Source organism: Thunnus maccoyii, chromosome 11 (assembly GCF_910596095.1).
Source record: "Thunnus maccoyii chromosome 11, fThuMac1.1, whole genome shotgun sequence".
NCBI classification, from domain to species: domain Eukaryota; kingdom Metazoa; phylum Chordata; class Actinopteri; order Scombriformes; family Scombridae; genus Thunnus; species Thunnus maccoyii.
The window spans coordinates 19784039-19801686 of NC_056543.1; the positions used below are offsets into that span (position 1 = coordinate 19784039).

At 39.0% G+C, this 17648-nt stretch overlaps 1 long non-coding RNA gene across 1 annotated transcript in view; it reads left to right on the forward strand.

Annotated features, from left to right (window-relative positions):
- Positions 1-3857, forward strand: part of LOC121906638 — a 15586-nt gene extending 11729 nt beyond the window's left edge. The window contains exon 4 of the long non-coding RNA XR_006098698.1: positions 3113-3857. This is a non-coding gene — a long non-coding RNA (uncharacterized LOC121906638). The remainder of the gene's footprint in view (positions 1-3112) is intronic.
- The last annotated feature ends 13791 nt before the right edge of the window (positions 3858-17648 follow it).

The window sequence follows — 17648 nt, forward strand, 5'->3', positions numbered from 1 at the left end:
GTCATTTCTCAGTGGGATAACTGCAGCCTTGGGAGCTTCTATCCAGTAACCTTGTAAAGGATGTCAGAATAAATGTTTGGCTCACACAGATCCTAGAAATTGACTTTTGGAATACCTTGCAAAGAAGAGTTTGGTTTTCAGATTTTATAATTCATATTTCTTACAGAAAGTGACATTTCTGACAACTCTTCAATTTCATTACCACAATAATATAATGAGCTTTTATAATACATATTTCTTAATGTAAATGGATGATGCTCTCTTGATGAGCTGAACAGCTTTCCAAGAAGCATCCTACTGTACAGCGCTGGATTATAAAGGAAGAATATTATGAGAAGTATGCAGCCTGCCGGCACGCTGCCTCACCGGAAACACACAGGTTTCTGGGGATGTATGTGGGAGGTAATATTTTCTAGTGATTTATTAGGTCGATTATCAAGTGCCATAAATTTTGAGGGGGATATTAGATGAAAGCAGAACAGGCAAATTCATCTGTATAGACTTCAGTATGTGACGCTAAAACCTATGAATGTTTGTCTGCAGCTGTCATCAGGTAAAGAGTCTTTAAAAGATCTTATTGTAAAATTGTATTTCTGAAATTATTTCTTAAATTTTTTTCACGCTTTGGGCTGGCCATACCAGGTATAATATTTACATAAGAGGTTGAACTTGAGGACTTATCTGTTTACAGTAACTGGGAAGTACTGACTCAGATTTTGTGTGTAATTGACGTGCTGTGGAGGGTGTGTGTGTGTACAGTATGTGAGTCAGCATGGCATGAGATGTGAGACAGTATCCTCCCTCTGTAAAAAATCAACCACTAGACGACTGGCCACTAGATGGTGATAATACACACACATTGACTCTTAAAAGTCAGCTCAATCAAGGGCAAGGCTTGACTTGACCTGAATAGATGCAAGTAATGCAATAACTGTATAATACAGTTCAATCCATTACAGCTAATAGCAACAAACCAAATAGCTTTATGTGATTTATATTATATTAACCTGTGTTGAATTTATGTTGTGACTGTGAAAGATGCATTGTTACAATATATTTATGAGGCCCTTGTGGACAATATAACATAAAAAATAACAGAAACACCTGTGCAAAAGTAATCCAATGAATCAAAACAAATCAAATCCATCTTTAATTGTCACATACATTATACAAGTAAAATGTGCAGTGAAATGTTATATTACCAGTAGTACAACAACACTGCAAATGTGATCTTCAAAATTAAACTTAAATCAACACTCATCTGACAAAAAAACTGAATATTAGACACAGCATAAACAGTCTAAGCTTCACAAGGATGATTTTTTTTCTATGGATTAGATTAGAATTTACTGTTGGTTATCCTAAAAATTCAAAATGAAATTTAAAAAAAAAATACTGAACAGATTCTCAAATTCTCTACAGAAACTCAAATATAGCTATAACGTGCCATGGGCAAGTTCTACTGTAAGTGTTTGTAGGAAGATCCCTCTCCATAAAATCCTGTTAGTATGGGGGAAAATGTAACTTAACTTAGCCTGACCCTGACCAAATGCAGTGCCTCCTTTTTGTCACTTGTCTGTGCTGGAGCACTGTTAGTGCAAGCAGCCCGTGGCATCATAGTGTTATGAACCTTTAATAATAGACATAAAAGATACAATATGTCCTAGCGGGCCACCAGAAGAGAGTGAAATGGCATCTTTGGGGATGCTGCGTTTGCCATTCTTTTTATGGCACCTATTTCTATGATATTAGTGTAAAGTGTTGAGAAACAACCCTTTTAAGGTAAAGAAATGAATATCTGGGTTCTATCTCAAACTGCAGCGATAGATGGATTTTTTAAAATGCCTGTTACAGTATGTAGGCAGGAGATACAATTTCAGTGCATCATTGTATCTCCTTTCCTTATTTAAGGTCTGAACAAAATGGTAGGGGTCACTTTAACACAGCGTGGATGCAAAATTTTAACTCAGTGAGTCACCACAGACACCCCACCGTTTCCAGGTGATTGTACAGTTTGAGATTCGCACGTGTGTGTGTGGTTTACATGTGTACTGTTGGTGAAGAAGTGAAACACAATGCATTTGTCTTTTGAAAACTGAGATGTTAAGACGAAACACAATTTTCATTGCCTTTAGTAGAGTGCAGCTATATCAGATTGGTGACTGCTATTATTACTCAGATTACCATCTCTTACATTTGATAGCACATCCTCTCTACAGTGAAGGGGAAAAATGGGAGTAATGGTGAGAAGAAAATGCAATCTAGATGTCAGACAAGTACTTGATTAACCACTTACAGAAGCAGTCTCTGCGTCAGGGCAAGGCATGCCATCTCACATTTCCACTCAGCCTGATCCTTCAAACGTTACTGGCGAGAAGGTATTGATTTTTCATTCGTCTCAATATCCCCTCACCGTTAATAGAATTTACACCAGACTATCAATGTTTCAAAGAGGCCTCCCCTCCCCTTACTGTACTGCTGGGATCTCGTCACCCACAAAGAGGGCACATTTGAAGCTTGCTCTCCAATAGCTCCAGTTGTGAGCATCTACCTTAGGGAGAAGACATGGAAATTGATAATACAGGCAAAAATGAAATCTGCATTAGCAGCACTTTGGAAGAAAATCAAGAGCAGCAGAGGTGAGTCTGTTTTACTGCTTTTTTTTTTTCTCCGAAATTTAAAATGACTGACAACAGACATGTTAAATGGTGAGCTATTTACAATACTTAGGGTCGAAACAATTCCCCCACCCATCTGTATTATATCTTACAGGAATTGATGTAACAGATATAATCTATAACTGCACCAGTATAGATTGTGTGTGACAGTGAACTCTGTATTTTAAGTTTAAAGTTTATGTCATTCCAACTGTAAAAAAGACATGCTGTTTCTCCGGGACTATGGTATAAAAGCTAACTAAATTAATTCAGTTCTGTGACCTTTGTTTTTTTTTTTTTTTTAATGACTTATTGTATCTGCATTAGTAGATGACTGAAATCTGTGATAATTTTCCATTCTACCCTGATCACATGCAGAAGACAATTATCTTCCATATTGTCAGGCTAATAATTATCGTAATCCACAGCATTACAAGTGATGCGTGTTCTTGCAGATGCTGGCTGATAGGCTTGAAGTCCAGCCTGAAGCAACGCACTGCTTCTGATTCAAGTGACAACATCAGCTTGGTGACCTTAGCAGCTTTCCATGGACACATTGATTTTTCTCCCACATTACAGATAATTGCTGGATGCTGTGAATCCTATCCTCCCAGGGCGGTAGGGAGGAGCTTCTATAGTGTGTTGACACGAGAGTGGCTATCTGATTTGAGGAATGTGATATCCTGGGATCTCATTGACTGCAATTGATTTCTATGTACTTCCTGTCTATGGTATGAGTATATTTGACAACTTATCGGGAGAGTTGTTTTTATGCCTGTTGGGGTTCAGAGTCCTCTATTTTACTGTCAGTAAATTGAAAATATAATGATGGATGATGTTCTGAAAAAGGCATTTTCATTAAATAGTGCACATTAATGTTAATGTTTGATCTAAAGAGTAAAAACACTTTAATGAGAGAAAGATCTTTATGCAACTCTGTTAATGGCTTTCTAATTTGTTTAATTAATTATGATTTAAGCTGGGTAAATGCAACTTTGGCATTCTTCTGTGATGGTAAAAAAGACACTTATCCTGATTCAGATTTGTAGCCAAATAGCGTAAATTACATCATTGGATTGAATGTCGTCAACGGCTTTTACAAATACATCTGTAACCTTTAGTGAGGGCCAAGTAGTAGCTCTTGCTGTGTTAATATGAGTTTTCCTGTTCTGCATGGAGCAACTCTCATCATTTTATGCAAATGAGTGCATCTACTGTGTGTTGTGTACCATAAACTAATGAAAAAGTCACTTCTTCTGTTATTATGTGAGGCTGAAATCAGCGTTGATGGACTGAAAGTCAACTATCTTCTTGCTTTGCATTTTAAAATCTTTCTCAGATAGAAGTAACTGCTCCTTTTGCTTTTGCTCATTTGTTTTAGCCATTATTCATTAGTTTGTTTAGAAAACTGGAATGTTCTTGTTTTTGTTTCATGTGCCCTTAAATGTAAAGAACTAATTAATCGGAAATTCTGAACTGTGTGTTGCTGTCATACAAGCTGTCTGAGCAATTTGTAAAGAAGCTTGCAGCGTCACATTGTTCTAAGGAAAAACAAATGAGCCATCCACCCACGCACAGTGAACAGCACATTAAATCAGATGAGTCTCAGAACACACACTGCCTATCATCACCATCTTAAATCATCACTGTTGTGACCCCAAGACAACATGCTCAATGTGATTCTCAGTCGTGTACACTGCGCAGGGTTATTGCACTCTGCACATCCCCTGTCCCTACTCTAAATGGTGTGGCCTGTGTGTCACGGAAAAACAGGCCACTGATGCAGTGTGCTGTGGCCCAGGGGCGAGTGTTAGGCCTCATGATTGGATGGATTCATGTGCAGTATTTATCTCACAGAAAGGTCTGCTTTTGTCTGCTTTAACCTCACACAGACCTCCATTGTGGCCATATGGTCATGCACAGCTACTATATATATATAAAAAAAGAAACGTGGGCCTGTGCAAACTGTGAGATTACTGAAACGTTAGCATGACACTGTACATATATACCTATAGCAAGAAATGCTTGGATGAAAAACATGCTCAGGCTCTCTGTTACATGAGATTTTAAAACATCGTCTTAGTTATATAGGAGGCTGAACTTTCAGTTGGTATAGACCTCTGTGTATACATGCCATGGGATGTGTTATGCAAGCAGTTCCATTTGCTTGCAGAGGCAAAGACACGTGCCTCAGTTCATAACTAATGGAAGACTGTGTATGCCATTCATGCATGAGAGAGTCTGCATGGCATAATCCAGCGTGAACCGTCATGATGTTAAAATACCATGGCATTATGGGAGAATGCCCTGAAAATCCAAAAATGTGGACTTGAGACATAAAATATGCTGTTTTCATAAAATGAACAACACAGTATCACAAGCTGCATTATTTGACAATAGATGTGTGCAAAAAAAAAAAAAAACAAACAAAGAAAAAAATATATAAATATATAATAAAATAATATAATAAAATATGAATAATGAAATAATACCTGATTCCACTCTATATCATTTAGGTTAAGATCTAATTCCATGGTTTATATAGGATTTAGGTTGGCTCTGTTAAGGGTGACAGTTGGCAGGCAGATAGTGATAGAGTTTGGATTACGGTTGAAGCTTAATTTTTAAGCTCTCATGGATGATAAAACACATGCCATTTCCAAATGCCTCGTACAAGGATCAGATAAATATTTCAGATACTACAATTTAGTTGGGTGTAGACATGTTGTAAATAATACCATCAAAATAAAACACTGACGTGTGTTTGAGTTATTTCTTGAATATGAAAGCATTTTTTATTGCCTGCTATCGCCAATGGAATCAAGTTGAAACATGAAAACACCCCAGGTGAATTTCACCCGAACAGAACATGTTTTTCTTCAGTGCCTTGCTCATTGAGGCAACCTCAACCAGCACAGCAACCCATTGGAGTCCAGCTGTTCAGCATTGATCTCTCAGTGTTTTCTGATGCACTGGCCCGGAATGTGATGTTATTTCATTACTGAGGCAGAAGCGACAAGCTCGGTCTCCTCCCCTAGGGCACTGGCCACTCACTTGGACAGGGGCACTGTATGTAATCATAACTGAATGGCTTAGTCAGACAAGCTCAGTTGCCTATGGAAAGTCCAAATCAAGCAGGGAGAAACTTTGGAGTCAGGAAGGACTGGAGCACACACATCAGTGAAAGAGGCTTTAAAGGCCTGGAGTAGAAACACTGAAACGAGTACTGCATTAAAGACTTGTCATCAGCAATGGACCCAGACGACAACGAGCTCGGCGTCTTCACTGTCATTCAGTGAGTAGTGTACTGCGGATCGGTGTGTGCTTACTGTTATTGTGTGTATCTATTACTGTACAAAGAGTCTAAATATTTAATAAAGACCAGAAATCTATGAGCGAATATTTATAGCTAATCACTGTTAATCTACAGTTAGCAGAGAGCATCTATCTTATTTTGATGAGAATTAATTATTTACTCAATCAATGAATTTGTAAGACAAATCATTGATTTTGTTTGTACGGTGTTTGCTGTAATATGAATCGCAGACTGAAGGTGGTTGGTTGTTATTTACCACTGCATCACAATAATGACATGTTCGTGTGGCATTGGTGAGGTTTTCCTTAGAGATTAGCAGCCTTCTGGGAAACAGTTCTACAACTTTCACAAAAAGGTTTCTGTCTATATCTCGATACCTGAGTGACAGTGGCATTCTGAAACCAATGTATAGTTATATAAGGTTTTCCAGTAAGGCAGGACTGTTGATTATACTGTGGACACTTGATAGAATGACGCATTGCAATTTCTGCTTATTAGGCCTTTTAGGAAATATGTTGAGATGCCATAGTAGTCGCTTGCCTGTCTTACTTGGATATTTAAAGGGGAACCCCACTGATTTTACACATCAAAGTCAGTTTACAGGTCTTTAGGAATACTACTGCATATATGAAAAAGGTTGTACAAAGCCTTATGTGGCTCCAGAGGGAACTGTGTGCCTGTAAATTGCCTCAAGTGATTTCACTTGAGTCAGTGTCAGTTGGGGCTAAATACTTCAAGTCTGAAAATGATTTATGAAGTGGAAAGAAGTGTTGTTTCCAGACCTCTGCCCGCTCCTCATTTTTGCTTGAAGCTTGTGGCTCATAGATATATTAGCTGCTCCTATGATAATACACCCGAATCTGTACAGTAGAGTCGAGTTGCATTGTGGGTAATGTAGTCGTCTGGTTTTGACAAGGGAGAAGAATGCGTTGAACAAAAATACACAGTATGTCTGGATCTGCTGCAACAATTATGATCGTTTCTTAAAACTGTCTATCATGAGTCTTACAATGTTATAGGAGTGCAATGATAAATTAGTGTGGTCCTCTTTTACATGGAGCAGAGCTATCATTAACAGTGTTAGCGACACATGTGGTTGTCCTGTTATGACAAGTGAAAATGTCTTCTGTGAAAAAGACATACAAAAAAATAATTCCCACAAAATGATAACAGTTTGCAGTGCTGTGATAGATTGGTGTGTGTCCAGGGTTTACCCAGTCCCTTGCCCAGTGCATGCTGGGAGAGGCTTTGTCTGCCAGCGAGTGGATGAAGAAGAATGGATATATGGATTTACCAAATATGACCCACCCAATGACTCAAATTAGCATGTTTCATAACCTGCACCTGTCAAGCATCTTGGCAATATCTCCATTATGTCGTTTCATTCACTCCACACAGAATAGGCTACAGCCTCCCAGTGTTACTTTGAACTTTATCAGCGGGTGTAGTAAAACTGGCAAACCAAATCCATAATCTTTTCAAAGCATAGCATGACTCAGCCAGGTAACACTTCACTTCTTATCCCAATTAGTCACACCACTGAATATTCATGGAAAAGACAGCATTCAGATCTTTAAACTCCCTCCTAAAAGCTGTTTAATTCACTGAATAATCAGCCGCGGCATTGGCATAATTAGTGTCGCACTAACAGATTGGGAAAATTGAGGTGAGGTGGCTTATAGGCAGATAGATGTTGCCAAACATACACAAACAAACAAAATGCTGTGGATGAGACAGTTCCAGTAAGTGCGGTGTCTGAGGGCAGTTTGCTGTAGTGGCCGCTGACACACATGTGGTTGAGGTCCAGGGGCAACTAATGCTAAGTTGGGATCAGAGGGCAGTAGCCACATCACTGGAGTGCACAGTCAAGCCTATAATGCTGCACAATCTGCAGTATAACGCTTTATATGAATACACGATCTCAGAGTCCCATTCTGTAGACATTTCCTGATAAGACCTAATGCTCTGATGCTTTTGAGCTTTGAGTACACATTTATCCCTTGTTCTAGCATTGTTAGCAATTTATGCAAAGTGGTTGTGCTCTGCTTATTTTAGCTTTTAAAGGCAAGCAACATGATCCAAAGGCAGGACTTGCAAAATTTAAGCACTGCTGGGTTTTAAGTGGCCAAGCATTTCCAAATGACTGAATTCAGCTGTTTTAAAAAGGACTCAGAGAGAGGAGAGTTAGGGATCAGCAGGGCAGCGAGGTTTTATCGGTCAAAGCTTCAGCCATAGTCTCCTTAGATCATGCTTCTGTCTGACCCTAATATCCTCTGCCACTCACGTTGGCCTCTGGGCCGCAAGCCCAAATGGGTAAATAACTGTCCAGAATACGCTGAGTCCCTCAATCCTCCAGCCACAGGACACCGTGGTTGCATCTAAAGCAAATTGTCAGACATGTTCTCCTCGCTCATCAGTGCATCCTTGATGTCTTGTGTGTGTACTCCACAAAAAAAAAAAAACTGCCTGTACCCTTCCAAAGATGTATCATCAGCTAAACTGCTGTGTTTCAAAATGTGATTAATATTATGATTCACTGCACTTTTTTTTTTTAAACAACTCACTTCACAGATTCAGAGATTTTAGATAAAAAAAAGTTCACTCTGTCAGAGGAGTTGACCTTTTTCACCCATCTAGTTGCATCTTATCTATGGCAGCAAACAAATCTGAGGCTGACCCTCACTGGCTGACCCTGAGTCGAAGTGACAACATTCTTTATTGCATGTATCACTCTCAGCAAAGGCACATTGACTCACCCTGCAGAGGCTCACGAGTTGTGGCATTTTAATATAAGATGGTTGCTCTTCCACTGTGGAAGGAGTTACAAATCATAGCTTGAGATTTGTCAGCTATAATCCACCAATATTTGTATATGTGTATTTGTATGTATTTATCTATAACTACCTGACATTTGTATTGATTAGATGATTTATTATTCTGTCAAGCCCCCAGCAGAGATTCATGCTGAATACAACTACAGTAGATATGGAAATAACTGTTAACCTTTTAAGCTATATATATTTACCATCATTCTAACTGTTCTGTTGTATAAATGAACAAGTATGATGTCTGTGCCACTGACATTTAATGGCTGTATTCAAACAGACAGTAGTGCAGATTAGTAGATATTTGATGTTAGCGTTGTCTAGCCGAGTGTTTCCTGTAGGCACATCACACAGCAGGGTAAACAGTGTTTATTACTATGAGAAGTTCCTTTTATCAAAACTGTCTGAGCCACATAAAGACGTATCAAACCTCCTTGGATCAAAGATGAGGCTAATTGGCTGTTGATGGTTTGCAACAGAGGTGCCTCATCCACTGTGTTTCATTTATGAAGGGTGGTTCTTCCTCTTCTGGATTATAGACACATAGTGACTCTTCATCTGGATCTCAAATGTGATGTTTCAAGAGTTATCCTTCTGAATTTGATCTGGTTTTAAAATTGCAGGACTCTGCCACTCCTTGCAAATATCAGATTTCCAATTTATCAGCATGTGAAACCCTCACATGAAATAGAAAACACATTTGGAATGGCCCTGCATCTTGAACTAAATGGGAAAAGATATGAAAATTTATGGAGCTGTATTTTGATCTAAATAAATATCACAGAGAAAATTACATGCTTGAGGCATCTGTTAACATGCAGCTGACTACTTGAAGCACTATGAATCATAACAGTCCTCTTCTTCTCCCCTCTGGAAACTGATTAATCACACAAACCCACTTTTTTATCATGTTTTAAGTATTTCCATGATGAATCTAACAATCCTTATCTTTTGACATGATTACATCAGATATGTGTTTGTTTGTGTTGGTCAGATTGCTAAAATGTTTGGAGGCCTCTAATGAATGGCCTCATTGAGAGAGAAAGCATTTAGTAGCTGAACTGTTGTTAAAGGTCAAAAACAAACGTGGCGTACAGTATGGGCATCCTAATGTGCAGCTGTGAGGCACAGACCTCAGCTGGGGAGGGGACGCATCAGGTCCTCCTGTCTCTCCAGCTGCTCCTCTGTTGCTTTTTGCACCCACATTGTGAGCACATCATGCAGTGTGTCTCTGTCCCTTCATCTATCTCATCATTCTCAACCTTTTCCTGCTGTCTGGCAACACACCACACGGTTGAGGATTGATGAGACTGGTCTGTTGGGAATTCTGCGAAGCTGACTGCATCCTTTAGTAGTAATTCTTGTGGTCCCTGCTCCCATACGCACACACACACACAACATCCTCTCACATTCCTCTTTTTCTCTCTCTTCTCTCATCTCCCACCACCTCTGTCCCTCCCTCCCTCTGCCCCTCGCTCTGGCTCTCTCTGCCTCTCTCCAAAGCTGTTGTTACTGTGCGGCTCCCGCACATCATTCCACCGCGATGGAAATTAAATGAAGGTGGCTTAACGCAGCTAACAGAGGCATGCTTTGAAGGATGTAACCGGGGGAAGCTGCACTGCCAGATCCTTTTCCATGGGCTATGGATTTGCGCTGCTGAGGCGAGGACACAGCAATCACTCAGCCATGCAGAAGCCCAGACAACAGGACTAATCTCTCCACCTGACTTGTGGAAGCTCCACTTTTTTTTTCTGAATTATTTATTCCCCGCTGCCAAAGACAGTGTGGGACAATGGAGCCAGAGTGAAGTAGATGGTAGATTTGTAGCCTTCACTGCAGTCTGCAGCACACATGGATGTGTTCAGCTTTGTGAAGATGCCAAAGCTGTCAGGGTGAGTCCGGCGGATACTGCCGTGTATGTGCCTGTCTGTGTGTGCTGTATGTGCTGGTCGTGGCGGTGTTTTGTATGTCCATAGGCATGATTTACAGAGCGACACAGGAATCACATGTGGAGCGTGGTGATTAAAAATGCTGAGTTATCGATTGCTCAAGAGAATAAGTTGTGCAGTCATGTATGATGTGAAATGAATGAGCAAGTGAGGGAGATGGGAGTGGGGGTGGATGCAGAAGCTGATGCAGTTCCATGTATCTAAAATGTCTGTATCTAACTTCATAAGTATGTTATACTGCAGACAGTGGTTATGGTTTGTTGATTTATGTGTGGGGTTTTTTTTAATGTCATTGAATCATACATGTTTTGAAACAATAGAGAAAATTAACTGCATTTTAAATCACTTCAGTTAAAGGTCCAAAGGAATAGATTACTTATTCAGATTAGAGTTATATTTTGGCAATCCAAACATGTCTTCCTTACATAAATAACTGAGTGTGGTCTGTCATTGGTCATTAGAATCATTTAAGATGAGTGGTCAAGTTCATGTATCTATGGCTCTAAACAGAACAAGAAGATGAAGTTCAATGATTGCTGTTTTACAATATAAACTTTAAAAAGGGGAACACATTGCAAATCCATATTGTAGTTTATTTCTTCATATGGTAAATGTCAGTGTGAGAGAAAATTGAAAACAGGCTTTGTTTGTTTTTTATAAGAAGTGATGGGGAGTATATGAGACAATGGTAAGCTAACAAGCCTGAGGAATTCATTCATTGCCAGGGCAGACACTCACCTTATGCACCCATGGGTCTGCTAGATTGAGTTGATCTGCCCCAGTGGACAGTAATCCTCCTAGGGGATTTGGCTCCATCAGCAACACCACAGACCACTGGTGGTGGGAACAGCTGATCAAAAGTGGGAAATATTAAATCAGAGACTGTATGTGTCACAAGAATGCCTATTCAGTGTATCTCATGAGTCATCAACAGACTGCAATGGCAATGTTCTTTTATTTATTTTAAAGAAAAATTATGTTAAACGGATAAAAAAAATAAAGCAAATCACTACAATTTTAATAGTGCAGAAACATAATATTGCACCTCTGTATTATTTTTTTTTATTATTTTATTTTATTTTTAATTTTTTTTTTTTTGGCATGCAAATCAATGGGTTTTTTTGTTGGTTTTTTTTAAACATTCCTGCAGGAAAGCAGGCAGGTAGCAGGGATTTTCCAGCTGATGATAGGAACGTTGTTTCCCAGTTAGTATCCCCTCATATCAACATTTATGATGCGGCTCCCAGTGGACCACAAACGTCACTGCAACCTGTCACTGTTAATAACGCCACACAATGCTATCCCTGATTACAAGTTACCACTGCTACACTGGCAATTTTTTTTGTTTTTTTCCTCTCAGCTGCCAGCAAGAATTTAAGTCAGCGGGATGCTGTTTTGCTGAGATTGACAGACCATTTTACAGAGAAAACAACTGTATGTATTTCAGAGATCTGCAAGAAAGGGAATGTTTCCTCTCATTGTCTCTTCCTCCCACCTTACAACGCCCCCAGATTTGTCTGCTGTGGGAAAGAAAAGCATGTTCTTGCTTTCATTTTCTTTATTCCTTGTGTTTAAATCTAGATTTTCATGTTTATGTTCTTTTATTGAAAGATAATTAACTCTCACCCTCCATGTCTTCATTTGAAAAAGCATGTTTGAGTCATTTGACAAAAGGTGAATAAGCTGCTCTGTTTTGATCTTCCCATGAAGAACTTTTGGTTAACTTAGCTGTCACACTTTTAGTACATACGGTGGGAGGTATAAATATAGGCAACAGCATGGACAAGATAATGAGCTAGAACATCCCACATTTATGTAGAAGGTGTTACTCTATCCTAGGGATTACCTGACTCAGTGTGGTTGGTTAAATTTGTCTAGGTGATTGCTGGGCATGCTTGCATTGCATGCATTTAAAAAAATCTAATTATTTGTCATTCTATGTTGATGCTACTATTTTTAGTCACACTTATATAAAACATAGATGTGTTCATTAAATGTGCGAGTGGAAATGGTTTTTTTGAATGCCGTTGGTGTGATTTTTCCTGAGTAACATGAATAATACGGAAGAACAGTTCAATCAAATTTAGTTCGACTGTGTGGCTTTCTGCTACTACTGCTCGCTTGATTCATTCCCATCTGTGCTTTTTTGAAAAATCTATTATGTGAGTCATTGTTCGGCATGTTTTGACTGCAAACTTTTTGCACAGGAAATCACTGGTCTGGATACAAATTGATTAGCCTAAATGTTCATCAGAGTACACAAAGACTAAAAGATCTGTCATACTTAGCTGTTCAAATCAGAGGCTCTCGGGGAAGAGTAGATCAGAAATGGCTCAGGGTCAGAAATGGGAGCCAGCTGGCTTGTGGATGAGGTCTCAGGCAACCATTTAATTTGTTCTGTCCTTTAGAGCTTTTAGCATAAAAGCAGTGAACAGCAAAATGAGGTGCAGGAGAATCCAAGTCTAGTTAAGTGCCCACAGGGTAAGTTCATCACTATATCTGGTTAAAGTTTTACATAGAGCGCTGTGGGGCAAAGGAGGCCTGGAGAAAATGCAGTGCAATAATGAAATACTGATGAAAACACAGATGTCTTCTGTTCTGTAAGTCTCTTTTTTTACAGCTGGATATAGTAACATTATAAATTCAATATCAATAGAACGAGGGAAGTTTCTGATTTGTTATTTACTATATTTTCTATGTTGTAATTGGTGCTGCAGTCTAGATCTCCTGGTTTTACAGAGTAGCATTTTAGTGAGATTGTGTGTTTTCCTATTTACAGGTAAACTAGACACAGTAGGGCTGAGGCTCACTTACTCCGTTAAATAGCAGGAGGATCATAGTGGGTGGGCTGCTTCCAAGATGCAGTTTTATTCCTACCCAGAGGAGATTAACTAACAAAAAACCTTTCTATACAGAGGCACCAGAGAGCTGCTCAGGATAGTGCAGTTGCCCATGGCAACAATATCAGTGCTCCCAAAGACAAATACAGAAATACAATATTCAGTTGGAATAATGGAGAAAAATAGACACTCTTATCTTGAAGTGAGTGTTATTGTGTAAAGAAATTTCAATATCACTGTATAATGCCTCTGTGCCAATGTATAGTCATCCAGGGTGTGTGATTTGATTGTGCTAGTGTGATGATTGTGTCATCATTGTTTGACTGATATCATATGAAACACAGTTGTCTTGTCTAATGTCAAATGAGCAACAATGTAAAGTGGTCTTGGCATAACAAATAGTCACAGAATGAGGCAAAATGAGCATGAAACTGAGCAACTGTGTGTAACTGCTATGGTCAGCAATATCTTTCAAATCATAGCTTTCACTTTAACAGTGATGTATGAATAGCAGTGCACAATGTAAATAGTGGCTTGGACCATGTTCTATTGTGCTGTCACATTGACCAAAGGATTAGAGCCAAGGTGGTGGTAGGGGAAGTCAAGCAGAGGGCAAATGTTTTTTTTGGTTTTTGGTTTTTTTTCTGAAACACAAGGTGCGGTGCGTTTGTGCCCTCAAAAGGACAGAGGCAGTCTGAGAGGAGCAGAGGAATAAGGCCTTTAATCAGAGAGGTTCCTCTCTGTCTGAGCCACTTCTCTGCTCCACTCTCCGGCCTCCTCCCAGGAGAGGGTCATCTCATCTGCTGTCTCTCCACAGATTTCATATCCAAACAGAATCACATTAGCGGTCTATCTCTGCATAAATGTCTCTGCTTAACTCAAGAGCAGCGTCACGCCTGTTACCCGTGTATCTCACTATGGCACCCCCTGTCACACCAAGAGAGCAAATACGTACTTTTTATTTTTATTCGACTTTGTGAAGAATTGAGTTTTCAGTGTTCGGTAATAGTGTCGACAGTGGACTGACAAGACAGATCACAGAACATTATTCATGCAATGGATACAAGAAATTCATAAAGATTATGAAGAGAATTATTCTGTCTTTAAATGTATTTTAAAGTACTTTTGTGGTTTTTCTAGGTGTGTGTTTATACAGCAGAAACACTGAATATGGCTCAAAATATGGGGATGGTTTGTTAATGTCGAATATCATTTGAGACTGAACCCCTATATTCAATCATACATACCAAATTGGCCACACTGGAAGAGAATAATGTGATTCATGATGGCATATCTAAAGGAAAATCGAGATTAATATGGCTCTCTGGGCCTGTCTGGAGTTATTTCCCAGCCTCTTGTCCAATGAATGCTGGGAAAGAGCCATACAAGCCATAAGAAAAAGAGTCCTCTGGCAATCAGCACATAAATGTCAGTAAAATTTTGCTACTATGCTCAAATAGGAGTCATATAAGTAAACACTTTTCATGTGGTTCTCTCAAAGGAAATAACCATCTCACTGTCCCATAAAAAATATATATACTTCTTCGATCTTCAATATGTGTAATGGCTGGCCTGTGGTACCAGAGTGAGGTTTCATATAGCCAACCCTCATGGAGATTATCGATGTGAATTATTCAAACTAACTTGAGTGTCTGTGTTGGAATGTGCTTTTCTTAGCCGTGGCTTGTCTATAATGCATAGTTACTCCCTGCATTAACAGGATTACAGCCTTCATAACACAGCAGAATGCTTCTTCACAACTAGCCTGCATTCAGAGAGATGAAAGCGAAAGTGAACTACTGTGATAAAGCAAGGATCGCATTGTTCATGCAATTTTTATGAAGGACTGAAAAGTGATCTTTTCCCCATCTCTCACGCAGTACAATTAAACTAATATCTTCCAAATCATAGTTACGGATGAATTTGGATGGCAGGCTATTGCCACTGTTTATCTTTATTAAAATATTAAAAAATGAAATTAAGTCTTTAAATAAAGTTGTGTTCCAATTTACATTATAAAGCCTTTAAGTTGCTGTGCAAGCAAAGGCTTAGACTTTCATGTAGTTGCAATATACTTACTGATTGTTATTTTTATGAACAATGAATCCTTTTTAATTACTTACTTTTTCATTTCTACTTAATAGATAAAGTAAGCAAAATCCTAAGAGATGTGCAAAATACAAAAAAGTCATCATGCATTTTAGAGTTTTAGTGCAATTTGTCCTTAGAGAAATCCTTTGGGAACCAACATTTGCCTCCAACTTCTTCTAATTGTCCTCATTCTGACTCTTGGGTAACCTGTTCATGAATTGTGCAGCATGGCTTACCCACTTGACGCTCGATTACTTAGTCCAATGTGACTGTGCAGGCATCATTTATTAATGCTAGCTGAGGAAGATCAGTTTCAGTGTCCACCAGTGGGTGAACCTTTTTAGCCTCTCTGTAAGCCGGAGTGCTGCGACTCAATGGCATAATGCACCTCCCGCCTGCAGACAGAAGAAATCAAAGATCATAGTATCTATGACTGTGCTGTTAAAACACAAAAATTGTGGCTGAGAGACAGAAAATGGATTTTGAAGAACAATTTGTCAGTTCTGGAATATATTTTGAAGGCACAGCGTCTGAAACTGTAAGTATAATATGCTCTATAATGCTGTAGACCTTTGGAGAAATGTCAAACATATCACTGCTATCCTGGAAAAATACTATCATTATAAAATAGTATTTATATGCCACAAATCTTTGACCTCTTATACATTACAGTTCCTGACTTGTAGTCAAGAACTAAAATACGTAATATGCAACATCAAACACTGCTTGTGTTAACATGGCTGTTAGCTTTAACCCAGAAGCTGAAATGGAGGGTACAAGTAGGACTTGATGAGGTGAACGTGGCTCCGACAGTGTCAGACAGTATCCAGTTGTGTCCACACACATCATTTGAGCTGCAGGAAATGTGTTCTAAATATACACCACTGAGGCCTGCTCCCAGCTAATGTACTGTAGGTCAAATAAATCCATATCTATGTGGAAACACTAATATCCCCCAAACACACTGCTGTATTGGGGAAGAAGTCAGATTGCTTCCTGTTGTTTAGAGTCCAACTTCAAATAACTGCAATGCTGTGCAAGAAAGAAAAACACTGTTTTCATCTTTAATAAATGTTCTTTTATTTTATTGTTCTTTTCAATTGTGATTTGTTGGCTATAGCACTTAGATGACCTCAACTAAGTCAAAGTGACCCCAGAACTGTATTTTAGCTTTGGTTGCATTATTTTACAGCTAACTGCTAACTGAGTGGCTTTACAAAATTAAGCTGATGAGCTATCAATATTTTAGTCATATCTCATGAAATGGACACGTGTACATATACAGACATACATGCTCATGGGCACACACGCACTAACGCTCATGCAGATACAAGCACGCTGCACACAATTTATTATCATCGGTACAGTAACTGGGGAAACATTTAGAGGGAAAGAAAGAGAGGCTTTGAATAATGAATGCGAAGAGCCCTGTTATACGGCAGACAAGCCTTTGAAGTGACATAACTTGCTGCCACCGCTTTCATAGCGTCACCAATGTGCAGACACAAAGACAGAGATAAAGGGAAGACAAGGAAGAGGGGTACAGACAAAAAGACAGATGAAAACATTTAACCAATTATTCCTCCGAATACCTGAACTCTGCCAACTTGTAGCACAGGGAAAAGGCTGATGCAGAATTGTGTTTTGATGGTAAAATGAGAAAATCAGCTAAAATTGAGATCTAGATGGGCGCTGTCTTTCATACAGTGGGCTACAATTGATCGTTTTGTAAACGATGGTTATAGCTGGTTGTATTCTCCGCTAAACTTTATCAAGTCGTCTTGGCATTGAGCAAATCAAATAAGTACTTTATACGAGAGTTCCTCTGGGCTTCTCTTATAAAGGATGTGCTGACATCTAGAAATAAAACCAATTTCATGCCTCTCAAAGCACAAGAGTGAGGCATGACAACTCCGCCTGTGTGTCTAGCTTACGTAATTAATTTGATTTGTATTCGCTGAGTGAACTGT